Raw genomic sequence first — 11,281 nt, forward strand, 5'->3', positions numbered from 1 at the left:
TCCGTTGCGACTTTCGAAGTGTCACGAATATCATTGCATTCCATTTGTAACAAAATCTGAAAGCGTATACCATTCTTCACACAATCGAATCCGTCCAGTATATCTTCCAACAGCATGTCGTGGAGTGGGCAATTACAAGAAGATGGAAGGACACAGTTCGGTAAAGAGGCACTTTTTTTGCCTGTGTAATCTGGGTGTGCCTGCTTACGTCATTCTGCCTTATTTCTTCTACATGGCCTGCGTGAACTGAAATAAAAAGATGTTTACAAAGCAAGCGTCAGTAACAGGAGCATTGCTTTATTTGACACACACTACTCAAGATTAACATCTTTCAGGGGAACATAGGTGAAGACGGTTTTGGAGGAAATGGCTCTAAGCAATACATACCCTTGTTTGGAAATCACAAATTCTAGCATATCAAGTTCGTCATTGGGGATTCATCTTCACAAGCAAGAAGATGATGGTAATTTTGATTTGAAGCGTGCTTTTCCTGCCACAATTGTTAAATCGCGGCGAAGTGTGTGGTTGGAAGAAATGGATGAATAGGCAATCACAGAGAACTTGACGCCCCGCCATACTTACTGAGTACAATTCGAAACAAAGAGAACCTTTCAAAGAATCACATATAGAATGTTTCGTTTCACGAGTAGCATTTTCTCTTCAATGGGAATAGAGTTTCCCAATAGCAGCCTGAAGGTAGTCACATGAGTTTCTTACATCATTGTATGATTTGAAGATCACAACCTGTCAACTTTACTTCGACAACCGGATCTATCAGGTCAAGGGTGTGGTGAAATTATTACCCATTTCAAGTATAGGAAAGAAGGGCAGGAAATTAAAGAGTCGGGTAAAGCGATTCCAGTAGGTACGTATTAACCGCGATTGATCATCACCAAAAGAAATTGCTTAAAATGACACTTCATTATAATATTTTGTTCTGTTGTGTTTAATTTGATCATGTTGTTTGGCTGAATTTCCAACGAGAAGCTCAGTGCTCATTAGTATGCGCCCGAGAGATTTTTACTTCCGAAGATTTCTAAACATACTGTTTTGTTGTCTCATCCTTACGATCCGGGTGATCTGTGGGAGCGAACGTCCCGTCCCGTGGAATTTTAAAAAGTCGAACGGCTTTGGAATAGAATATTGTTAACTGCGGTTGTTATTTTGAATATGTGTATTTTTGTGAACGTATTTACACGAAATTGTCGTACACTTCGCAACATGTTATTTGACCGCCCTGAAAAATTTCAAAGTCCGGAATTCGTAAATTTGGCAGCATAGCGCTTCAGAGCCAACTAAGAGTAGCCAACTTTGCAACATTTCTTCTTCCTGAATGAAAACGCTCGTGAATTTTTTTTTCATTCTTTCACATTCCATAAAGTAAAGATACCCTAAAGCACTAATAAAATACATGAGTAGACAAAAAAATGTTAAGTAGAAATACGAATGTTGAAAATATTTCAAGATTCCTCGCTCTGAATTTGAAAAGAGGTAAATTTATGTGCATTTTGAAACACTGAACAAGTTCTCATCCACTTGGAAAGAATTGCCGTCACATTTGAATGCAAGGAGGCAAATTCATGATGATTTTATACGAAATTTTTATGAAAGATACCTTGCACAACACCAAACGATTCTGCAAAGTGTGTCTTTTCCTTGGTTATTGGCGAAAAATGGTTCGAAACTCCGGCACAAGGTTTCTTCAACTGAGATCAACGTGCTTTACTGAGGTTTTCGTTACAAATCTCCTGGAGTAGTTGGTTAGATGACAACACTTTTCATTTTTTACTGTTTTCGTCAAGATCGAAACATCGTAGGTTCAAATCCCACCCCTTCCTGATTATGTTTTCTTTTTTATTTACCGAATACGAAGTGTTGTAATAACGTAATATAAGATTATATGATATTACTGTAAATATTTATGCGATGCATACTCAGTGGCGGCGATTGAGTTCCAAAACTGATGGGGCAAGGTGTCAAAACTGGGGGTTTCCCTTGGGAGATAAGGTTTAGCATAGTGGGAGGGCAACTGTTCCTCTACCCCCCCCCCCCGTCTAATCGTTGCCACTGTGCATGCCTCAAGTAATATTTCTACTAATGTTCTTAAACTTTCAGTGATTGGCAGGATGTAGGAAAAACTTATCCTTTCATTCAGCTGTCATAAGTTATGTTAACACATACGCGTATTTAAGAACTTATATGTCATTAATATCTGTTCTTAAACAGGATGTTGTAATCAAGGGGTCCCGGGCTCAACACCCGGTGGAGGCACGTTGCTTCGGATTCTAGTTTAAAATATAGATCCAGTACCGAATAGTCTGTCTGTGCAGCAAGTAGACTTAAAACAACAATAGAGAAACATATACAAATCAGCGGCGTATACTCTGGGTCATCTAGGTAATAACAGATGACCCGGCTGTATTTCTTTTTTTTTAAAAAAAAAAAATGTATATATATACACATTTCTTCCCAATTTTCTTCCAAACCAATTTCGATGCATACATTTCCTTGCTTCCAGCGCGCGAATACTTCCAATCGTTTGCCGCCGAATGTCCGGGAACCTTTCTCCAGCCGGTGGAATGTCTACAGGGAATCTCACCCTGACGTCATTCCTCCCGCTTCCCTTGCAACCCTTGGCGAGGAGGGAGGAGAAAGGAAAGAGGGGGAGGAAACATTGCTTTTCAGGCGCGGTGATTCCGTGCCCAGGGTAAGCTCCTTCTTGTGAGAGTCCACCGGCAGTGATGCCAAAAGCAGGGAAATTTCCCTCGGCACAGGGAAATTTGAGGGTGAAAAGGGAAAAAGGAAATTTAATGAAAAATAGCTAAAAAAACAGGGAAATTGAAACTCACATTTTCGTTTCATTCTTTTAAAAAGTTCGAAAATATTTTTTTCAGCATGAACTTTTTCCAAATGAATAGTTACCAACAGTGACACTTTTCAGTAAGCTTTCTTTCTCCCTGTTATAGATGACCTTGACTAGTCAGTCTTATATTTGTCGCGTTTCCTAGAAAGGCCTCAATGCACGAGCAGCGCTGCACCTGGAAAGAATTTGGGATGCGATTTTCAATTTCCTTCCTTGTTCCATCCATCATTTCAGAACGTGTCTTAGTGGCTGTGTGTGTGACTTTGTGTGTCCTGTGTTGTTGCAAGGAGAATGAAAGAGGTGACTGATAGGAAGCTACATGCAACTCCCAAAAAGGTTAGAAAACGTCGTGGGGATTTATCTGCGGATGAAAATATATCTGGGAAACATGCGAAAAAAATCGTATTGAGTGGCTGCCCATTACTTCACACTTTTATGATTTTCATAAATATTTAATAATAATAATAATAAAGTTTGTTTCTCAGGCAAAACAGGCGTCAAAAGAAAAATATTTACAGCAGGCCCCTAGCTAAGCTTTGACAATGGGTGGGTTTCAAAGTCCGACAATCATTGCGCCGCAGACGAATTTTTTTTTTGGTTTGGGGATTTTTTCAGTACATTAGTGTTTTATTTTAAAATTCAAATGTTTATTTTAGGATAATTATATTATGAAATTATGATCAGTTTCTAGTATTTTATTCAATAGGCGGTTTGAAACCACTAAACCGCCTTATATACGGTCCTGATTAACAGGTATAGAAATACAAAGATACAGCTTCAGATGTGTTTTGAAAATCGAGGGAAATTTAGGTCGAAAAAGGGAAATTTTACACTGGTAAAAGGGAAATTCTGCATTCGGAGATTGGCAACACTGTCCACCGGTCGCACTCTCAACCTTCAGAGCCTCTCCATTCCCTCCGCTGAATAGGGAAAACATACCCGGTAGAGTGCGAAGAACAGGAAAACTGAATAACATGGGCAAACCAATTCTACGCTAATTTTCACTTTACATTTGCTTCTGTCTTGCTGATTTCTGTTACTTGAACATAAATTTATCAAAAGGGAAAAACTTAAATATTGAAGATGAAGCAAACTGAATTAAAATTCAAAGCTTAAGAAATTAAAGCACCTATTTGCTGACTCCCCCCAATCCTTGTATTTACAAAAATAGTGATTGTTTCTCCTCTCTAATCTTCAAAAGCAGCGAGAATACTTCTTTCACGGAACTGAATATTTTTTAAAGGGAAAGATATGAAAAATAAATTATATATATTAGTTAATTTAAGTTGCTATATTCCGCCTGTTTAGATTAATAGTGATGAAGATGAACGAATTAAACATAAACGAAAAAAACACATCAGGCACGTAACCAGGTGGAGGACTCGGGGGGGGCTGAAACCCCCCCTCCCCGAAATCCTACAAATATCTAATTTAAAAAGTGTATAGTGATAATTAATTTTACTTCATTAGCAGGATTAAACACTTTGCATAATACGTTGTAATAATCTGAGATTCATCTTCAGGACTTCTAACCCCACTGTTTCAACTTTATGTGGCGGCTGCTAATAAGGGATGATCCCCATCCCGAAATAAAATTCTGGCTCTGACCTGCAATGATTCGAACTTTTAAAAACCTGTCATTTCGAGCTCGGAAAGGGATTTTTTTTTATCATTCATAGGGAATTTCTTTCTGAGCCAGGAGCACAACAACAGAAGTTTGGCGCGTGAAACTGAATGCGTGTAGTCGTTGGCTTCGTGTTTATTATTTATTAAGGTGTTAGTGTTTGTCGTGATAGTGCTGTGTTAAAGGGTAATGGATGTGATACAAGATTTGCTGGTGAAACCTTTTGGAACAAGATCTTTTCAGGAGAAGTTGCAAATTGTTAATACAGGTAGGCCAGTGTCATCGCTTGAACTTATTTCTACACACAAAGACAAAAATCGGGAATATGTGAGGCATATTCGCAAGCAAATTATGACAAAACACCATGGTTGACAGGAAGTATAAGTGTTAATAAGCTTTGCATTTTTGTTAGCCGTGCTTACTTTTCGGGGCTGAAAAGAATGTATGGACGCGTGGCTGATACTGTAATCTTTGCAACACTTGTGTCAAACATGAAAAATCCAAAAGTCACATAACTTCCTTTGTTAAGCTGCAATCTTTCGCAAAGACACGTATTGACGTGAACTGGACAAACAGCGTGCTTTGGATGTGGTACGGCACAAGTGATCGGGTCCTGGAGTAAGTTGAATTTTGCACTTAAATTAATATTGCGGGTTTTTATTTCACTAGTGCACGTCTTTCATTTTATATTTCACAGGCTGTTTTTTATAGCTTTATAATACTGTCTTGTTTTATTATTTGAAATTCTACACGTATAGTAAACTGCAATAACGAGAATTAATTGATTGTGATCGTAGCAATAAGACAAATATTCCGACACAATATTCCTAAATCCAATATGGAGCTTGACATAAATTGCACGGAAACTTTTGGAGTTTGAGGATGAAAAGGTCGGAGATTACCCACTCGTTAGAACCAGCATACACCACTGATACAAATAGAATGTTCTTTGCTTGGAAGTTACGAGTGAGTAGCGTAACCCGGTCATAAAAATCTTCTATAACGGCTGAGGGCTCGACGTGCTGACCCCACGTCACCTCATACCAGTTGAAGAACTCACACCTCTAGGTAGAATTGTGGGAAGGAGACTGGCAGTCGGGAGATAGGCCAAGGCCCTATATGCTCGTCAATACTCGTCAGAAATTCAATCAAATTCATTCAGCTGTGCGTCATAAGTTGTGTTAACACACATTATGAGTCAATAATAATAAGTTAAGAAATTGACAAGACGTTTCTGTACTGAAGGTAACTAGAGGTTGTTTTCTTGTAACGTCGTTACTGTGTCCAGCTCGGCATTGTGATTAAAATTACTCTATCTGCATGTTCACTTTCCTCTTACATAAGTTTTCCTTTCGCGAAAACATCGTTCCATAGTTTCCAGTTTCTCAATATATTTTTCTATGAAGTGTTGAATATAATTCTAGCCTGCTTTCCACAAGCTACACAACTTCTTCTTCCTCTCTCTCTCTCTCTCACTCAGAGGTGCAATGTAACATAATTTAAGAAGGCCATTGTTGCACAAACGATAAACGAACATGTGTTAAATTCGGTAAGATCAGCAGGTAAGGGAAGCTCGATTTTAGCTGCAAATCAGTGCCTTCGTTACAGGAAAATCCCCAACAAAGCAAGGAAATAACTAATGAATGGTTATGCTTTACGATCTTTAGGGTTAAAAATAGGTGATCTAAATCTTTAAAAGAAAACCGTTTTCCAGATAGAATAGGTGTATGCATGAATAGAAAACAAAAATTAAGATATTGTATTAGCTGTGGAGTTCATTCTGTTGTAGCTTTGTGGCACATCCGGTAAAGGCACCCATTTCCAGTTCCACTTGTGTCTTTGATTAGGGTTCGAGCCTCACTTCATCTGGATATTTTTATTTATATTGAGGCCTGTAAGACAATAATATATGAAAGGTTCCAAATTATTTCTTACACGAGTGTATTTTTTTTTAATTTGTTAGTCCTGAAAAGGACTGTTTGGGAAAATTGAACATTTATTTAATATCTTGTCCAGTAGCCACCTGCATCTATGACATGTCTCAGGCGTCGAGGAACGGATTGCACAAGATGTCGAATATACCTGTGCGAAGTGCACACTTCATTCCAGGCATTGTTGACGTGGTCAAATAGTTCATCACTTCTGCGAGGTGGTGGATCGGGCCAGCTTTCTTTCAAACATTGAACGACCTCGGCCCACATATTTTCAATTGGGTTGATGTCGCATCCCATGGGTGGCCAGTCAATTAGATGTATGTCGTTTCGTTCAGAAAACCAACGCTGAACGATGGCTGAATCATGGATGGAGGAGTGGTCTTGTTGGAAGTCAATATTTCCCTCGGGATACAAAGCTCGCACGCCAGGAACCATAACATGCTCCAAAATGTGCACATACTGTATCCCGTTGAGACGTCCTTCTATGCGGTGTAGGTCACCTCCGCCACCGAGAGATATCCAACCCCAGACAGGCACGCTCACGCGTCCACGCCGACGTGAGTTAGCAAAAAAATGGGGATCAAATCGTTGTCCTTGACGCCGGTAGACCAGAACCGGACCATCATTTGCAGTAGAAAATACTTTCTCGTCTGAGAAGATTACTCTATCCCAAATCCTATCAATATTTTCTTCAGCAAATGCTAGCCTATCAGTTCTGTGTGCATCCGTCAAGACCTCCTTCTTTGCTGCCCTTCGTGCCCGTAAACCAGAAGCAGCCAGCCTCCGCCGAACTGTCTGTGGGCAACCAGGAAAATCGGCCCTTGCCTTGAGTTGAGTGGCTGACTGGAATGGATTGGCTTCACACTCCGCTATCAGCCGATCGTCTTGCACTGGTGTCGAAACACGGCCCCAGCTCTCGCGTCTTTTCCGTGATGCCTCACCAGTTTCTTCGTATCGAGCCCACCACCTCCTTGCTGTCCGTGCTGGAACGCCATACTGCTCGCCAGCTAAACCAGGTGACAATCCAGCTCCCTCGATCAAACCGATCACTCTTTCTCTTGTGGATTTGTTGTAGTGCTCCATTCTTCGCGAGGTTGAAGAAAGAAATGTTGCATGCCTCTGTTTAGAGCGTAGTTCAAAGGAAATAAGGTCTTCTATTGGTATAGTTAATCACGTGATGCTGCAGTTGGTTCAAAGACGACTTCCAATTACATTCAGCCATGAAAAGTTTCGTACGAATTCATACCAGAAAAGGATGTCAAGAATAATAAAATAAATTTAACCATTATTTACAATTACATTACTTTCATTTAACAAATAAATAAAGAATAATTATGACAAATGTGCTACAACGAGTGCTCTTTACATCCATGTGTAAAAGTATTTGGTATTACTAAACACGCACACACGTTCGGAACATCTGTAGCGTAGTTGTAACGTTTCAGACAAGCATACATCTTCTTACGTTCATCTTTTCTCTTTGAGGTATTGGTTCAAACCCGGCTCAGCTTTCACGTTTTTTTTTATGTAATACTTAGTAAAGTTTTTGTCACAATTTTTTCGTCCACAAAAAAAACAATAAAAACAATAATTAAACGATCTTCTCCCCAAAACAATAATTGCAACATCATATTTATTCACATAATAAATCTATTCCACTCATAAAATTGATTCCTTCGGGTCTTAATGCAACATCACCGAAACATTCAAGTTTCAATGTTCATGTTGGAAATTGAACAATAAACAGTTTTGGGGACACATTGCTTTATATAAAACCTCATGTTATTATAGAAATATACACAAGAAGTCGAATGAAAGTATGCGTAAGGAATACTCTTGAAACTCTAGAGTTGTAATCATGCGATTTGTTTTTCATAGAGTAATCTGTTATATTCAAGGTTAATTATTTCAATTTTTTTGTATTCAGTAAATATCGTACTTCTGTGTTCACTTCAACAGAAAAGAAATTGAGCGGCTAGGATTTGAACCTGTGATCTTTCATTTTAGATAAAAAAAAATACACGTCTTACCAACTGTTCTACAAGGAAATAGACAAAAAGTTTCCTAACATGGTTGCGGCAACAACCACCTGCCAGTGCTCCAAACATTTCTTTGCCACAGATTGTGGATAAGTTCCTCTCTACACAAATGCCCGGTATTTTGCAGTGTATTTTAGCTCAAATTTTGCCTAAACTCATGCGAACTTTGATGAAGAGGATTTACCGGGATATCAACGAGGTTATTTCCGGATAGGCTTCCGAGGTTTCGAGAGCTCTTTTATCTTCAGGGATTGAAGGGATGACGGATAACGTGCTTGTTACTGGCAAGCGTGGTCGTAACTGCGATTCCTCATGCTGCCGAATTTTATTTTCGGAAGGAGTATGGCATCGGACGTAAAATATATATATACTGTTCTTGGATGATCTCTCTGTGTGTATCAGGAGGTGGCAGTAATGATGAAGCGTTTAGAATTTTCGGAAACCATTTCAATTATATTACTGAATCACGTGCCACGTGGAATGGCAGAATCAAGTAACGTATAAGCAAGTCTGAGGGTGGCTGTTTTGAATATTGCGAATTTGGTGGAAAGTTCGTTAGATATACTTTCTGTTGAAATAACAGTATTATTTTGTTGAAATTAGACAAGTATTTTGGATATAAAGCAGTGCCGAATTAATGATCATTCTCAAGTTTTGCATTTATTAGATGTCACGTAATATATAAATAGTTATTAGTAGATTTTTATCGCATCGGCCTCGGTCGCAAAAGGTATTTACTTACGTTTATTGGGGATTTATTATTAGATTTAGATGCATTGGAAGATCGAAGTGAGGGGAACAAGAACAGTCATTACTAAATAAACGACATCACATAACCAATCTTAGCGAATTGAATACATTAAACTCTCCCGTTCGTTACAAAAATTCAATACATCAATGTAGTGGATTATTTCCTATTATAATTGTGTGTGTTTGTGTGTTAGTATTTTTAAATAATTAATATTTTATTTGTGGAGTGAAGAGCGTACACAATACTTATCTTAAATTCCATTACTTGATTGATGATTTGGTTTAATTTACTTCGCCTTTGTGACGTTTTTGGTTCATCGCGAAGATGAGAATGGGTGATGGGATGATGAAATTGATGAAGGAACACTTACAAAGAACACCCATGCCTGACCAGGATTCGAACCCAGGATTAAATACCATTACCTACAGCATCCTGAATGCATATATATTATATGTAAATTAGTCATAATGTGTGTTAACTCAGCTTATGACGAATAGCTAAAATACAAAAAGTTTTAACCTTAAATCCTGGCAAGCAACTGAATAAGCATTAACCTTCTTAGGGAGAAAATGTGCAGAAGAGACATCCCTTGAAGTGTGCATCGGATATTTTACAGTGTTGAAATATCAATTGTCTCTGTTTAGCACACACACACACACACACACACACACACACACACACACAAAAAAAAAAAACCCGCGACCTTTCAAGTATGTTGAAAAATATGGATACCAGCGTCTAACCAACTGCTCTACGTTAACTTAATGACAACATTCCCTTACAAACACGTAGATGTTTATGATAAAATCGATCTTCCTGTGTTCCAGCATGTTTTCTCCACAAGTCGTGAAATAAATGATTTCTTTTAGATCTGTTCGATATTGTGCAGGGCATTGTAAATAAAATGTCGCATAAACTCCTCAGAAATTTGCCTCTTTCTACTCAAACTTGATGGCGATTTACTCCAGGTGGAGAAAACCCCTGTTCAGTGTTTCAAACCTATGTGATATCAAGTCGAGCACGCAGAATTGTTACAATTTCGCACGATTCTCATTCTTATTCTAATTTACTATTTCAGTTTCAGTGTGTATTATATTAGCGATTGATAGTTTATAAGTTCATGGAATGTGCGAAATTGGAATCCTTTCACCGCAGCGTTTTTCGTCTAGTTGAATGACGAACTCAAAGTTGGCTACTCTCAGCTGGCGCTGAAGTGCAATGTTGCTAAGTTTACGATTTTCCGACTTAGAATTCTTTCGGGGCGGTCAAATAAGAAGTTGAGAAGTGTACATGGGAAGTGTTGAATCTGAAAAGTAACGCCCAGCGTGGGGCTCGAACCCACGACCCTGAGATTAAGAGTCTCATGCTCTACCGACTGAGCTAGCCGGGCTCCGTTGCGACATTCGAAGTGTCACGAATATCATTGCATTCCATTTGGAACAAAATCTGAAAGCGTATACCATTCGTCACACAATCGAATCTGTCCAGTATATCTTCCAACAGCATGTCGTGGAGTTGGCAATTACAAGAAGATGGAAGGACACAGTTCGGTAAAGAGGCACTTTTTTTGCCTCTGTAATTTGAAAGTAGTCGGGGATGCAGCTCAGTGGTAGAGCGTTCGCTTTGCATGTGAAAGGCCCCGGGTTCGATCCCCGGCATCTCCATTTTTCTTCATTTTACCTATTAGCAGTGTCGTTGTTGCGAGAAGCTCGTTCACGTCCCAAGGTGATTCCGAACAAACTCTTCCACTGTATTGGAAAGAGGTCATTGATAAATTGTTACCAACGCTGCATCTTAGTCGTTGACAATGAGTGTTAATATCGTTCCGTCCAGTGGAATTTTAAAAAGTGGAACGGCTTTCGAATAGAACATTGTTAAGTGCGGTTGTTGCTGTTTTGAATATATGTATTTTTGTGCAAGCCAGTATACAAGAAGACATTCGTATTTACACGAAATTGTCGTACGTAGGAAGTGTTCAAGCAGAAAAGTAACGCCCAGCGTGGGGCTCGAACCCACGACCCTGAGATTAAGAGTCTCATGCTCTACAGACTTTTTTTTTTATTTTTTTTT

The 11,281-nt window shown here is 38.9% G+C and overlaps 2 non-coding genes across 2 annotated transcripts; one reads left to right on the forward strand and one right to left on the reverse strand.

The window, feature by feature from the left end:
* Window positions 1–10,528: 10,528 nt before the first annotated feature.
* On the reverse strand, window positions 10,529–10,601 carry TRNAK-CUU (transfer RNA lysine (anticodon CUU)). Its single transcript has one exon. It is a non-coding gene; the product is annotated as a tRNA-Lys (tRNA).
* Window positions 10,602–10,803: 202 nt separating this feature from the next.
* On the forward strand, window positions 10,804–10,875 carry TRNAA-UGC (transfer RNA alanine (anticodon UGC)). The gene has a single exon. It is a non-coding gene; the product is annotated as a tRNA-Ala (tRNA).
* Window positions 10,876–11,281: the final 406 nt, after the last annotated feature.

This window comes from Lepisma saccharinum, chromosome 9 (genome assembly GCF_977018435.1).
Source record: "Lepisma saccharinum chromosome 9, izLepSacc3.1, whole genome shotgun sequence".
Taxonomy (NCBI): domain Eukaryota; kingdom Metazoa; phylum Arthropoda; class Insecta; order Zygentoma; family Lepismatidae; genus Lepisma; species Lepisma saccharinum.